The sequence below is a fragment of the Pan paniscus genome, chromosome 14, assembly GCF_029289425.2.
Source record: "Pan paniscus chromosome 14, NHGRI_mPanPan1-v2.0_pri, whole genome shotgun sequence".
Taxonomy (NCBI): domain Eukaryota; kingdom Metazoa; phylum Chordata; class Mammalia; order Primates; family Hominidae; genus Pan; species Pan paniscus.
Genome location: NC_073263.2, coordinates 13,318,671 through 13,335,955, shown reverse-complemented (window position 1 = coordinate 13,335,955; position 17,285 = coordinate 13,318,671).

Genomic DNA, 17,285 nt, shown 5'->3' with positions numbered 1-17,285 from the left:
ATATTTATATGTTTATAGAGATATATATAAATATTAATATGTTTATACAGATATCTGTATAAATAATATTTATATGTCTATAAAGATATCAGTATAAATAACATATATGTGTATACAGATATCTGTATAAATAATATTTATATGTCTATACCGATATCTCTATAAATAATATTTATATGTCTATACAGATAAATGTATAAATATTTGTATGTCTATACAGATATTTGTATAAATCATATTTATATATCTATAGAGATATCTGTATAAATAATATTTATATGTACATACAGATATCAGTATACATAATATTTATATGTTTATACAGATATCTGTGTAAATAATATTTATATGTTTATAGAGTTATCTGTGTAAATAATATTTATAAGTTTATTCAAGTATCTGGATAAATAATATTTATATGTTTATAAAGATACCTGTATATATATTTATATGTTTATACAGAAATCTGTATATATATTTACATGTTTATACAGATACCTGAATAAATATTTATATATTTATACAGATATCTTTATAAATAATATTTATATGTTTATACAGATATCTGAATAAATAATATTTGTATGTTCATATAGATATCTGTATAAATAATATTTATATGTTTATACAGATATCTGTATAAATAATATTTATATGTTTATACAGATATCTGTATAAATATTATTTATATGTTTATGCACATATCTTTATAAATAATATTTATATTTTTATTCAGATATGTGTATAAATAATTACATGTTTATACAGATACGTGTGTAAATATTTATATGTTTATACACCTATCTGTATAGATATTTATATGTTTATACACATATCTGTATAAATATTTATATGTTTATACAGACATCAGTGTAAACATTTACATGTTTGTAGACATCTGTGTAAACATTTACATATTATACAGACATCTGTGTAAATACTTACGTGTTTATACAGACATCTGTGTAAATATTTACATGTTTATGCAGACATGTGTGTAAATATTTGTATGTTTATGCAGACTTCTGTGTAAACATTTACATGTTTATACAGACTTCTGTGTAAATAGGTAAATCTTTATACATATATCTGTGTAAATACGTACATCCTTATACAGACATCTGTGTAAATATTTACATGGTTATAAGGACAAGTGTGTAAATATTACATATTTATACAGACTTCTGTGTAAATATGTACATATTTATACAGTCCTCTGTGTAAATATGTACATCTTTATACAAACATCTGTGTAAATATGTACGTGTTTATACAGACATCTGTGTAAATATCTACATGTTTATACAGACATCTGTGTAAATATTTACATGTTTATACAGAAATTTGTGTTAATATTTACATGTTTATACAGACTTCTAGGTAAATATTTACATGATTGTACCAATATCTGTCTAAATATTTACATGTTTATACACACATCTGTAAAAATACTTACATGTTTATACAGATATCTATGTAAATATTTACATGCTTTTTCAGATATCTGTGTAAATATTAACATGTCTACACGGATATCTGTGTAAATATTCACATGTTTACACGGATATCTGTGTAAATATTCACATGTTTACACAGATATCTGTGTAAATATTCACATGTTTATACAGACATCTGGTAAATATTTACATGTTTTTACACACACCTGTGTAAATAATTACATGTTAATACAGACCTCTGTGTAAATATTTACGTTTATACAGACTTCTGTTAAATATTAACATGTTTACACAGATATCTGTGTAAATATTTACGTGTTTATACAGACATCTGGAAAATATTTTCCTATTTATAGAGACATCTGTGTAAATAATTACATGTTAATACAGACCTCTGTGTAAATATTTACATGTTTATACAGACTTCTGTGTAAATATTTATATGTTTATACAGACCTCTGTGTAAATATTTACGTTTATACAGACAACTGTGTAAATATTTGCATGTATCTACAGACATCTGTGTAAATATTTACATGTTTATACAGACTTCTGTGTAAATATTTACATGTTTATGCAGACTTCTGGGTAAATATGTACATCCTTATACAGACATCTGTTTAAAAATGTACGTCTTTATACAGACATCTGTGAAAATATTTCATGTTTATACAGACATCTGTGTAAATATTTACTTGTTTGTACAGACAGCTGTGTAAACATATACAATTTTATACAGACATCTGTTTAAATATTTACTTGTTTATATAGACATCTGTGTAAATATTTACATGTTTATACAGACTTCTATGTAAATATGTACATCTTTATACAGACATCTGTATAAATATGTACATCATTATACAGACATCAGTGTAAATATTTACATGTTTATACAGACATCTGTGTAAATATTTACATGTTTGTACAGACAACAGTGTAAATATTTAAATGTTTATACAGACATCCTTGTAAATATTTACATTTTTATACACACATCTGAGTTAATAATTACATGTTTATACAGACATCTGTATAAATATTTATGTTTATACATACATCTGTATAAATATTTATATGTTTATACAGACAATTCAATAAATATTTATATGTTTATACAGATATCTGGATAAATATGAATATGTGTATATAGATAACTGTATAAATATTTATATGTTTATACAGATATCTGTATAAATATTCATATGTTTATTCACATATCTGTATAAATATTTTTATCTTTATATAGATATGTTTATAAATAATATTTATATGTTTATAAAGATATCTGTATAAATAATATTAACATTTTTATAGAGATATCAGTATAAATAATATTTATATGTTTATACAGATATCTGTATAAATAATATTTACATGTTTATACAGATATCTGTATAAATACTTACATGTTTATACAGATATCTGTATAAATACTTACATGTTTATACAGACATCTGTCTAAATATTTACATATTTATACAGACTTCTGTGTAAATATGTACACATTTATAAAGACCACTGTGTAAATATGTACATCCTTATACAGACATCTGTGTAAAAATCTACATATTTATACTGACATCTGTGTAAATATTTACATGTTTATACAGACATCTGTGTAAATATTTACATGTATATACTGACATCTGTGTAAATATTTACATGTTTATACAGACTTCTGTGTAAATATTTTCATTATTGTACGGATATCTGTGTAAATATTTAGAAGTTTATACAGACATCTGTAAAAGTACTTACATGTTTATACAGATATCTTTGTAAATATTTACATGTTTTTTCACATATCTGTGTAAATATTAACATGTTTATACAGATAGCTGTGTAAATTTTTACGTTTATACAGATATCTGGTAAATATTTACATGTTTATACAGACATCTTGGTAAATATTTACATGTTTATACAGACATCTGTGTAAATATTCGCATGTTTCTACAGACGTCTGTGTAAATATTTACATGTTTATAAAGACTTCTGTGTAATATTTACATGTTTATACGGACTTCTGGGTAAGTAAATACATCTATATACAGACATCTGTGTAAATATGTACATCTTTATACAGACATCTCTGTAAATATTTACGTTTATGCAGACATCTTTGTAAATATTTACTTGTTTTTACAGACAGCTGTGTAAACATATACATGTTTACACAGACATCTGTGTAAACATATACATGTTTACACAGACATCTGTGTAAATATTTACTTGTTTATGCAGACATCTGTGTAAATATTTACATGTTTATACAGACTTCTGTGTAACTATTTACATGTTTATACAGACATCTGTGTAAGTATGTACATCGTTATACAGACATCTGTGTAAATATTTACAAGTTTATACAGACAACTGTGAAAATATTTACATCTTTATACAGACATCTGTGTAAATACTTATATGTTTATACAGACATCTGTATAAATATTTATGTTTATACATACATCTGTATAAATATTTATGTTTATACAGACATCTAAATAAATATTTATATGTTTATACAGATATCTGTATAAATATGAATATGTTTATACATACATCTGTATAAATATTTAGGTTTATACAGACATCTAAATAAATATTTATATGTTTATACAGATATCTGTATAGATATTTATATGTTTATACAGATATCTGTATAAATATTTCTATGTTTATACAGATATCTGTACAAATATTTCTATGTTTATACAGATAACTGTATAATTAATATTTATATGTTTATACAGATATCTGTATAAATAATATCTTCATGTTTATAGAGATATCGGTATAAATAATTTTTATACGTTTATACGGATTTCTGTATAAATAATATTTACAGTTTATACAGGTATCTGTATAAATACTTACATGTTTATACAGATATCTGTATAAATACTTACATGTTTATGCAGATATCTGTGTAAATAATTACATGTTTATACAGATATCTGTGTAAATATTTACATGTTTATACAGAGATCTGTGTAAATATTTACATGTTTATACAGACTTCAGTGTAAACATTTACATGTTTATACCGACAGACATCTATGTAAATATTTGCATGTTTATACAGACATCTGTGTAAATATTTACATGTTTATACAGATATCGGTATAAATAATATCTATATGTTTATACGGATATCTGTATAAATAATATTTACATGTTTATACAGATATGTGTATAAATACTTTCATGTTTATACAGATATCTGCAGAAATACTTACATATTTATACAGAGATCTGTGTAAACACTTTCATGTTTATACAGATATCTGTGTAAATATTTACATGTTTATACAGACATCTTTGTAAACATTTACATGTTTATACAGACTTCTGTGTAAATATTAACATGTTTGTACGGATATCTGTGCAAATATTTACATGTTTATATGGATATCTGTGTAAATATTTACATGTTTATGCGGACATCTGTATAAATATTTATGTGTTTATATGATATCTTTATAAATATTTACGTGTTTATACGGACATCTGTATAAATACTTACATGTTTATACAGACATCTGTATAAATACTTACATGTTTATACAGACATCTGTATAAATACTTACATGTTTATACAGACATCTGTGTACATATTTACATGTTTATACAGAGATCTGCATAAATATTTATACGTTTATGCAGACATTTGTATAAATATTCACATGTTTATACAGACATCAGCATAAATATTTATATGTTTATACAGATGTCTGTATAATTATATGTTTAAACAGGTATCTGAATAAATATTTATTTGTTTATACTGATATCTGTATAAACATTAAATGTTTATACACATATCTGTATAAATAATATTTATATGTTTATACAGATATCAGTAAAAACAATATTTATATGTTTATACGGATACCTGTATCAGTAATATTTATATGTTTATAGAGATATCTGTATAAATAATATGTATATGTTTATGCAGATATCTGTATAAATAATCTTTATATGTTTATGCAGATATCTGTATAAATAATATTTATATGTTTATACAGATATCTATATAAATAACATTTATTTGTTTATACAGATATCTGTATAAATAATGTTTATATGTGTATGCAGATATCTGTATAAATATTTATGTGTTTACACAGATATCTGTATAAATACTTATGTGTTTATATAGATAAATATATAAATATTTATGTGTTTATACAGACATCTCTCTAAATATTTATATGTATATACAGATATCTGTATAATTATTTATATGTATATACAGATAGCTGTATAAATATTTATGTTTATACAGATATCTGTATAAATAAAATTTATACGCTTATACAGATATCTGTATAAATAATATTTATATGATGGTTATATTGATATCTGTATAAATAATATTTACATGTTTATACAGACATCTGTATAAATATTTACATGTTAATACAGATATCTCTATAAATAATATTTAAAAGTTTATGCAAATATCTGTATAAATAATATTTAAATGTTTCTACAGATATCTTTATAAATAATATTTACATGTTCATACAGATATCTGTGTAAATATTTACATGTTTATACAGTTAAGTGTATAAATATTTCCATGTTTATACAGATATGTTTATCCATACTTAAATGTTTATACAGATGTCTGTATAAATATTTACATGTTTGTTTATACAGATATCTGTATAAATATATACATATTTATACAGATATCAGTATAAATATTTACATGTTTATACAGATATGTGTTTAAATATTTGCATGTTTAAACAGATGTCTGTGTAAATATTTACATGTTTAAACAGATACCTGTGTAAACATTTACATACTTAAACAGACGTCTGTGTAAATATTTACATGTTTATACAGACCTCTGTATAAACATTTACATGTTTACACGGACATCAGTGTAAATATTTACATTTTTATACGGAAATCTGCGTAAGTATTTACCTGTTTATACGGACATGTGCGTAAATATTTACTTGTGTATACAGACATCTGTGTAAATATTTACATCTTTATACAGACATCTGTATAAATATTTACGGGTTTATACAGACATCTGTGTAAATATTTATGTGTTTATACACACATCTGCATAAATAATATTTACATGTTTATACATATATCTGAATAAATAATATTTACATGTTTATTCAGATATCTGTATGAATAATATTTACAATTTCATACCGATATCTGTATAAATAACATTTACATGTTAATACAGATACCTGTATAAATAATACCTATGTGTTTATACAGATATATGTATAAATAATTACAAGTATATACAGATATCTGTATAAATATTTACATGTTTGTTTATACAGATATCTGCATAAATAATATTGATATGTTTATAAAGGTGTCTGTATGAACAATATTTATATGTTTATGCACATATCTGTATAAATAATATTTATATGTATGTACACATAAATGTATAAATAATATTGATATCTTTATACCGATATCTGCATACATAATATTTATATGTTTAAACAGTTATCTGTGTACATAATATTTATATGTTTATACACATATCTCTTTACATGTTATTGCTATGTTTATACAGATATCTGCATATATACTATTTACATGTTTATACAGCTATATGTATAAATAATATTTATGTGTTGATAGAGATATCTGAATAAATAATATTTACATGTTCATACTGATATCTGTAAAAATAATATTTACACATTTATACAGATATCTGTATAAATATTTACGTGTATATACAGATATCTGTATAAATATTTACATGTTTATACAGATATCTGTGTAAATATTTACAAGTATATACAGACATCTGCATAACTATGTGTTTATACAGACATCTGTGTAAACATTTACATGTTTCTACAGACATCTCTGTAAATATTTACAGGTTTATACAGAAATATGTGAAAATATTTACATGTTTACACGGACATCTATGTAAATATTTACATGTTTATATGGATATCTGTGTAAATATTTACATGTTTATACAGTCATTTGTATAAATATTTACATGTTTATGCATACATCTTTATAAATATTCATATGTTTATACAGACATCTGTATAAATATTTATGTTTATACAGATATGAGTGTAAATATTTATATGTTTATAGAGATATGTCTATAAATATTTATCTTCTTACAGATATCTGTGTAAATAATATTTATGTTTATACCGATATGTGTATAAATAATATTTATATGTTTATATAGGTAATTGTATAAGTAATATTTATTTGTTTATACACGTATCTGTATAAATAATATTTACATGTTCATACAGATATCTGTATAAATAATATTAATATCTTCATACAGCTATCTGTATAAATAATATTTATGTGTTTATAGAGCTATCTGTATAAATAATATTTATATGTTGATACAGATATCTGCATAAATAATATTTCTACATTCATACTGATATCTGTGTAAATAATATTTGCATGTTTATACTGATATCTCTATCAATATTTACGTGTTTACACAAATATCTGTATAAATATTTACATGTTTATACAGATATCTGAGTAAATATTTACAAGTATATACAGACATCTGTATAAATATTTACGTGTTTATACAGATATCTGTACAAATAATATTTACATGTTTATACACATATCTGTATAAATAAAATTTACATGTTTATACAGATATCTATATATAATATTTAAAATTTCATACAGATATCTGTATAAATAATATTTATATGTTTATGCAGACATCTGTACATATAATATTTATGTGTTTATACGGATATCCGAATAAATATTTATGTGTTAATACAGATATCTCTATAAAGATTTATCTGTTTATACAGATATCTATATAAATATTAATGTGTATATAGAGATATCTACATATATATTTATGTGTTTATACAGATATCTGTATAAATATTTATATGTTTATACAGATATTAGTATAAATATTTATATGTTCATAGAGATATCTGTATAAATAATATTTATATGTTTATACAGGTATCTGTAAAAATAATATTTATATGTTTATACAGATATATATATAAATAATATTTATATGTTTATACAGATATCTGTATAAACAATATTTATTGGTTCATACAGATATCTTTATAAATCATATTCATAAATTTATACCGATATCTGTATAAATAGTATTTATATGTTTATACAGATATCAGTATAAATAATATCTTTGTGTTTATACAGATATCTGTATAAATATTATTTATGTGTTGATGCAGATATCTGTATAAATAATATTTACATGTTAAAACAGATAACTGTATAAATAATATTTACATGTTTTCACAAATATTTGTATAAACATTAACGTGTTTATACAGATAACTTGGTAGATATTTACATGTTTATTCAGATGTCTGTTAAATATTTTGGTGTATATACTGACATCTGTATAAATATTTACGTGTTAATACAGATATCTGTATTAATAATATTTACATGTTTATACACATATCTCTGTAAATAATATTTAAATGTTTATGCAGATATCTGTGTAAAAGTTTGCATGTTTAAACAGATATCTGTGTAAATATTTACATGTTTACACAAACATCCTTGTAAATATTTACATGTTAATACAGACCACTGTGTAAATATTTACACGTTTCTACAGACCTCTGTGTAAATATTTACATGTCTATATGGATATCTGTATAAATATTTACATGTTCGTACAGAGATCTGTACAAATATTAACATGTTTATACAGACATCTGTATAAATATTTATATGTTTATACAGACAACTTTATAAATATTTACATTTATATACAGACATCTGTATAAATATTTACATGTTTATACAGATATCTGCATAAATATTTATGTGTTTATACAGATATCTGTATAAATAATATTTACATGACTATACACATATCTGTATAAATAATATTTACATGTTTATACAGATATCTGTATAAATAATATTTACAATTTCATACAGATATATGTATAAATAATATTTACATGTTCATACTTCTATCTATATAAATATTTCCATGTTTATACAGATATCTGTATAAATATTTAAATGTTTATACAGACAACTGTATAAATATTTATATGTTTATACAGACAACTGTATAAATATTTATATGTTTATACAGACATCTACATAAATATTTCTGTTTATACAGACATCTGTATAAATATTTAAAGGTGTGTACACACATTAGTACAAATTTTATATGTTAATACACATAGTTGTATAAATATATGTTTATACAGATATCTCAATAAATATTTATGTGTTAATACTGATATCTGTACAAATATTTATCTTTATACAGATAACTGTATAAATATTTACCTTTATACAGATATCTGTATAAATAATATTTATATGTTTATACTGATATCTGTATCAATAATATTTGAATGTTTATAAAGATATCTGTATAAATAATATTTACATGTTTACACAGATATCCGTATAAACAATATTTATATGTTTATACAGCTATCACTATAGATAATATTTATATGTTTAAACAGATATCCGTATAAATAATATTTATCTGTTTCTAAAGACATCCATAGAAGTGATATTTATATGTTTATACAGATATCTGTATAAATAAGATTTATATTTTCATATAGATATCTGTATAAATATTATTTAGGTTTGTATACAGATATATGTATAAATAGTTAAGTGTTTATATAGACATCTGTATAAATAGTTATGTGTTTATAGAGATATCTGTATAAATATTTATCTGTTTATACAGATATCTGTATAAATATTTATGTGTTTATACAGATATCTGTATAAATATTTTATGTTTATACAGATATCAGTATAAATATTTATACGTTCATGCAGATATCTGTATACGGAATAGTTATGTGTTTACACAGATATCTGTATAAATAATATTTATATGTTTATACCGATATCTGTATAAATAATATTTATATGTTTATACAGATATGTGTATAAATAATATTTTTGTGTTTTCACATATATCTGTATAAATAATATTTATGTGTTGATAGAGATATCTGTATAAATAATATCTACATGTTCATAGAGATATCTGTATAAATAATATCTACATGTTAATACAGGTATCTGTATAAATATTTACGTGTTCATACAGATATCTGTATAAATATTTACATGTTTATGCAGATATCTGCGTAAATATTTACATGTATATACAGACGTCTGTATAAATATTTACGTGTTTATTCCGATATACATGTAAACAATATTTACATGTTTATACAAAGATCTCTATAAATAATATTTACATTTTTATACGGATATTTGTATAAATAATATATACAAGTTCATACAGATATCTGTATAAATAATATTTACAATTTCATACAGATCTGTATAAATAATATTTACATGTTAATAGAGATATATGTATAAAGAATATTTACATGTTAATACAGATATCTTTATAAATATTTACATATATACAGATATCTGTATAAATGTGTACATGTTTGTTTATACAGATATCTGTAAAAATAATATTGATATGTTCATACAGATATCTGTATAAATAATATTTTTATATTTATACACATAACTGCATAAATAATCTTTATATGTTTATACAGATATCTGCATAAATATTATTTATATGTTTCTACAGATATCTTTGTTAATAATATTTATTTGTTTCTACAGATATCTGCATAGATATTATTGATGTGTTTATACAGAGATCTGTATAAATAATATTCCTATGTTTATACACATATTTGTATAAATAATATTTATATGTTTATGCAGATATCTACATAAATTATATATATATGTTTACAGATATCAGTGTTAATAATATTTGTATGTTTATTCAGATGTCTGTATAAATAATATTTACTTGTTTACACAGATATCTGTATAAATTATATTTACATGTTTATAGAGATATCTATATAAATAATATTTACATGTTCATTTGGATATCTGTATAAATAACACTTACATGTTTATACGGATATCTTTATAAAAATTTTCATGTTTATACAGAAAAATGTATAAATATTTTCATGTTTATACATATATCTGTATAAATATTTACATGTTTATACAGATTTCTGTATAAATATTTACATGTTTATACAAACATCAGTCTAAATATTCACACGTTTATTCAGACATCTGTGTCAATATTACCATGTTTATACGTACATCTCTGTAAATATTTACATGTTTATATGGACATCTGTGAAATATTTACATGTTTATACGGTCATCTGTGTATATATTTACATGTTTATACAGACATTTGTGTAAATATATTCATATTTATAAAGACATCTGTATAAATATTTCTGTGTTCATACTGACATCTTTATAAATATTGATGTGTTTATAAAGAAATCTGCAAAAATATTTATGTTTATACAGACAACAGTATAAATATTTATACTTTATACAGACATCTTTATTAATAGTTATATGTTTATACATATATCTTTATAAATACTTGTATGTTTATACAGATATCTCTATAAATAGTATTTATATGTTTATACCAATATCAGTATAAGTAATATTTATGTTTATACAGATATCTGTATAAATATTTATGTTTACACATATACGTGTATAAATAATATTGACATGCTTATAAATATATTTGTATAAATAATATTAATATGTTTATACAGATATCTGAATTAATAATTTTTATATATTTACACAGATATTTGTATAAATAATAATTATATGTTTATACACATATCTGTGGAAATACTTATGTGTTTATACAGATCCCTGTATAAATATTTATGTGTTTACACAGATATCTGTATAAATATTTATGTGTTTATACTGACATCTGTACAATATTTATGTTTATACACATATATGTATAAATAATTATATGTTTATACAGATATCTGAATATTTATATGTACATACAGATATCTGCATAAATATTTATATGTTTAAAGAGATATCTGCATAAATAATATTTATGTTTACCCAGATATCAGCATAAATAATATAATTTTTATGTTTATAACGATATCTGTATAAATAATATTTATAGGTTTATACAGATATGTGTATAAATAATATTTATAAGTTTATACAGATATCTATATAAATAATATTTATATGTTTATACAGATATCTGTATAAATAATATTTATATGATGTTTATACAGATATCTGTATAAATAATATTTACATGCTTGTACAGATATTTGTGTAAATATTTACATGATTATACAGTTATCTGCATAAATATTTACATACTTATACAGATATCTGTATAAATATTTCCATGTTTATACAGATATCTGTATAAATATTTACATGTTTGTTTATACAGATGTCTGTATAAATATTTACATGTTTGTTTATACAGATATCTCTACAAACATTTATTTGTTTATACAGATATCTGTATAAATAATATTCACATGTTAATACAGATATCTGAATAAATAATATTTACAGGTTTATACAGATATCTCTATAAATATTTACAGGTTTGTATTTACATATATCTGTATAAATATTTACATGTTTATACAGATATCTGTGTATATATTTACATGTTTAAACAGATATCTGTGAAAATATTTAGACATTTATACAGACATCTGTATAAATATTTATATGTTTATACAGATATCTGTAGAAATAATATTTACAAGTTTATACAGATATCTGTAAAAATAATATTTACATGTTGATACAGATATCTGTATAAATAATATTTACGTGTTTACACAGATATCTGTATAAAGATTTACATGTTTATATAGATATCTGTATAAATAATATTTACAAGTTTATAGAGATATCTGTATAAATAATATTTATATGTTTATACAGATATCTTTATAAATAGTATTTATGTGTTTGTACAGATATCTTTATAAATATTTATGTTTATACAGACATGTTTATAAATATTTATGTGTTTATACAAATATCTGTATAAACATTTATGTGTTTTAACAGATATCTGTATAAATAAACATGTAAATATTTATACAGATATCTGTACGAACATGGAAATATTTATACAGATATCTGATTAAACGTGTAACTATTTAAACCGATATATTTATAAACATGAAAATATTATTTATAGAGTTATTTGTAGAAACATGTAAATATTATTTATACAGATATCTGTAAACCTGTAAACATTATTTTTACAGATATCTGTATAAACATGCAAATATTATTTAAACAGATACCTGTGTAAACATATAAATATTTATACAGATACCTGTATATACATATAAATATTTACAAAGATATCTGTATTATCATGTATGTATTTATACAGATATCTGTTTAAACATATAAGTATTTATAGAGATATCTGTTTAAACATATAAATATTTATACAGATATCTGTATGAATATATAAATATTATAGAGATATCTGTATAAACACATAAATATTTATACAAATATCTGTATAATCACATAAATATTTATACAGATATCTGTATAAACACATAAATATTTATACAGATATCTGAATAAACACATAAATATTTTTACAGATACCTGTATAAACACATAAATATTATTTATACAGATATCTGTATGAACATATAAATATTGTTTATACAGATATCTGTATGAACATATAAATATTATTTATACAGATATCTATCTGAACACTTAAATATTATTTATACAGATATCTGTCTAAACTTATAAATATTATTTATACAGATATCTGTATGAACATATAAATATTATTTATACAGATATCTGTCTAAACATACAAATATTATTTATACAGATATCTGTATTATCAAATAAATATTATTTATACAGATATCTGTATAAATATATAAATGTTATTTATACAGATATCTGTTTAAATATGTAAATATTATTTATATATATCTGTATAAATATATAAATATTTATGTTGATATCTGTATAAAGATATAAATATTTATATAGATATCTGTATAAGTATATAAATATTTATATAGATATCTCTATAACTATAGAAATATTTATGTAGATATCTGTATTAATGTATAAATATTTATATAAATATCTGTCTAAATATATAAATATTATTTATATAGATATCTGTCTAAATATATAAATAGTTTTTATACAGATATCTGTATAAATATATAAGTATTATTCATATGGATATTTGTATAAATATATAAATATTTACATAGTTATCTGTATAAATATATAAATGTTATTTATATACATAACTGTATAAATATATAATTATTTACATAGTTATCTTTATAAATACATAAATATTTATATATGTGTATAAATATATAAGTATTATTTATGTAGATAGCTGTATGAATATATAAATATTTATATAGGTATCTGTGTGAATATATAAATATTTACATAGATATCTGTATAAATATATAAATATTTTCATTGATATCTGTAGAAATATATAAATATTTATATAAATATCTGTACAAATATTAAATATTTTCATAGATATCTGTAGAAATATATAAGTATTTATATAGATATCTGTTTAAATATATAAGTAGTATTTATATAGATATCTCTATAAATATAAAAATATTATTTATATAGATACATGTATGAATACATAAATATTTATACAGATATCTGTATAATTATATAAATATTATTTATATAGATATCTGTATAAAGATATATATATTATTTATGTAGATATCTGTATAAATATATATATAAGTATGCAGATATGGGTAGAAATATATAAATATTTATACAGATATCTCTATAAATATATATACATTTATATAAATATTTATAGAAATATATTAATAATTATATACATTTCTGTATAAATATATAAATATTTGCATAGGTATCTGTGTAACTTTATGAATATATGTATACATATCTGTATAAATATATAAATATTTCTAAAGATATCAGTAGAAATAGATAAATAAATATAAATATATTTTTAAATATAGAAATATTTATATAGATAACTGTAAAATATTTAAATGCTTATATAGTTATCTGTCTAAATATATAAATATTTTTTAGATATCTTTAGAAATATATAAATATTTACATAGATATCTGTCTAAATATAAAAAGATTATTAATATAGATATCTGTCTAAATATATAAATATTATTTATATAGATATCTGTCTAAATAAATAAATATTTTTTATATTGTTATCTCTCTAAATATATAAATATTTTTATACAGATATCTGTATAAATATATGAATATTATTTATATAGATATCCGTATAAATATATAAATTTTCATATAGTTATCTCTATAAATACATAAATGTTATTTATATACATATATGTATTAATATATAAATATTTATATAGTTATCTGTATAAATATATACATATTTATGTATATGTGTATATATATATAAATATTATTTATATAGATATCTGTATGAATATACAAATATTTATATAGATATCTGTATGAATATATAAATATTTATAGACATATCTGAATAAATATATAAATATTTACATAGATATCTGTAGAAATATATAAGTATTTATATAGATATCTGTAGAAATATGAAAATAGTATTTATATAGATATCTGTATAAATATAAAAATATTATTTAAATAGATCCCTCTATGAATATATAAATATTTATAAAGATTATCTGTGTAAATATATAAATATTTATGCAGATATCTGTATTAATATATAAATATTTATGCAGATATCCGTATAAATATAGAAATATTTATGCAGATATCTGTATAAATATGTAAATATTATTTATATAGATATCTGTATGAATATATAAGTATTTCTATAGATATCTCTATAAATATATATTTATACAAATATATTTATAATTATATAAATATTTATATAGATATCTATATAAATATTTAAATGCTTTTATAGATATCTGTCTAAATATATAAATATTTTATAGATATCTTTATAAATATATAAATATTTATGTAGATATCTGTCTAAATATAAAAAGATTATTCATATAGATATCTGTCTAAATATATAAATATTATTTATTTAGATATCTGTCTAAATATATAAATATTATTTATATAGATATCTGTATAAATATAGAAATATTATTTATATAGATATCTGTATAAATATATAAATATTATTACAGATATCTATATAAATATATAGATATTATTTATATAGACATCTGTATAATATATAAATATTTATGTACATATCTGTCTAAATATATAAATATTATTTATATAGATATCTGTGTAAATATATAAATATTTATTTGGATATCTGTATAAATACATAAATATTTATATATGCATATAAATATATAAATAATATTTATATAGATATCTGTATAATTATATAAATCTTTATATACATATCTGCATAAATATATAAATATTTATATAAACATCTGTATAAATATATAAATATTTATATAGATATCTGTATATATATAAATATTTATATAGATATCTATATAAATAGATAACTATTTTTATAGTTATCTGTATAAATACATAAATATTATATATGTATCTATATAAACATATAAACATTTATATAGATATCTGTATAAATATACAAATATTTATGTATGTATCTGTATAAATATATAAATATTTATATAGATACCTGCATAAACATATAAATATTTATATATTATATATATAAACATATAATAATATTTCTTATGTTGAACCTTTATTGCTGCATTCAAGGTATGTTCATACTGGCTTTTCAAATGCAAACTCTTCAAATTATTAGTTAGGGCTTTCCAAATTTGTTGTTTAAAACATTATCCTCTGTATATTTCATATGCAGTTATCAATATGTTTCGTGGTTATGTTTTATTCCTCAATTTATGTATTTGATTATTG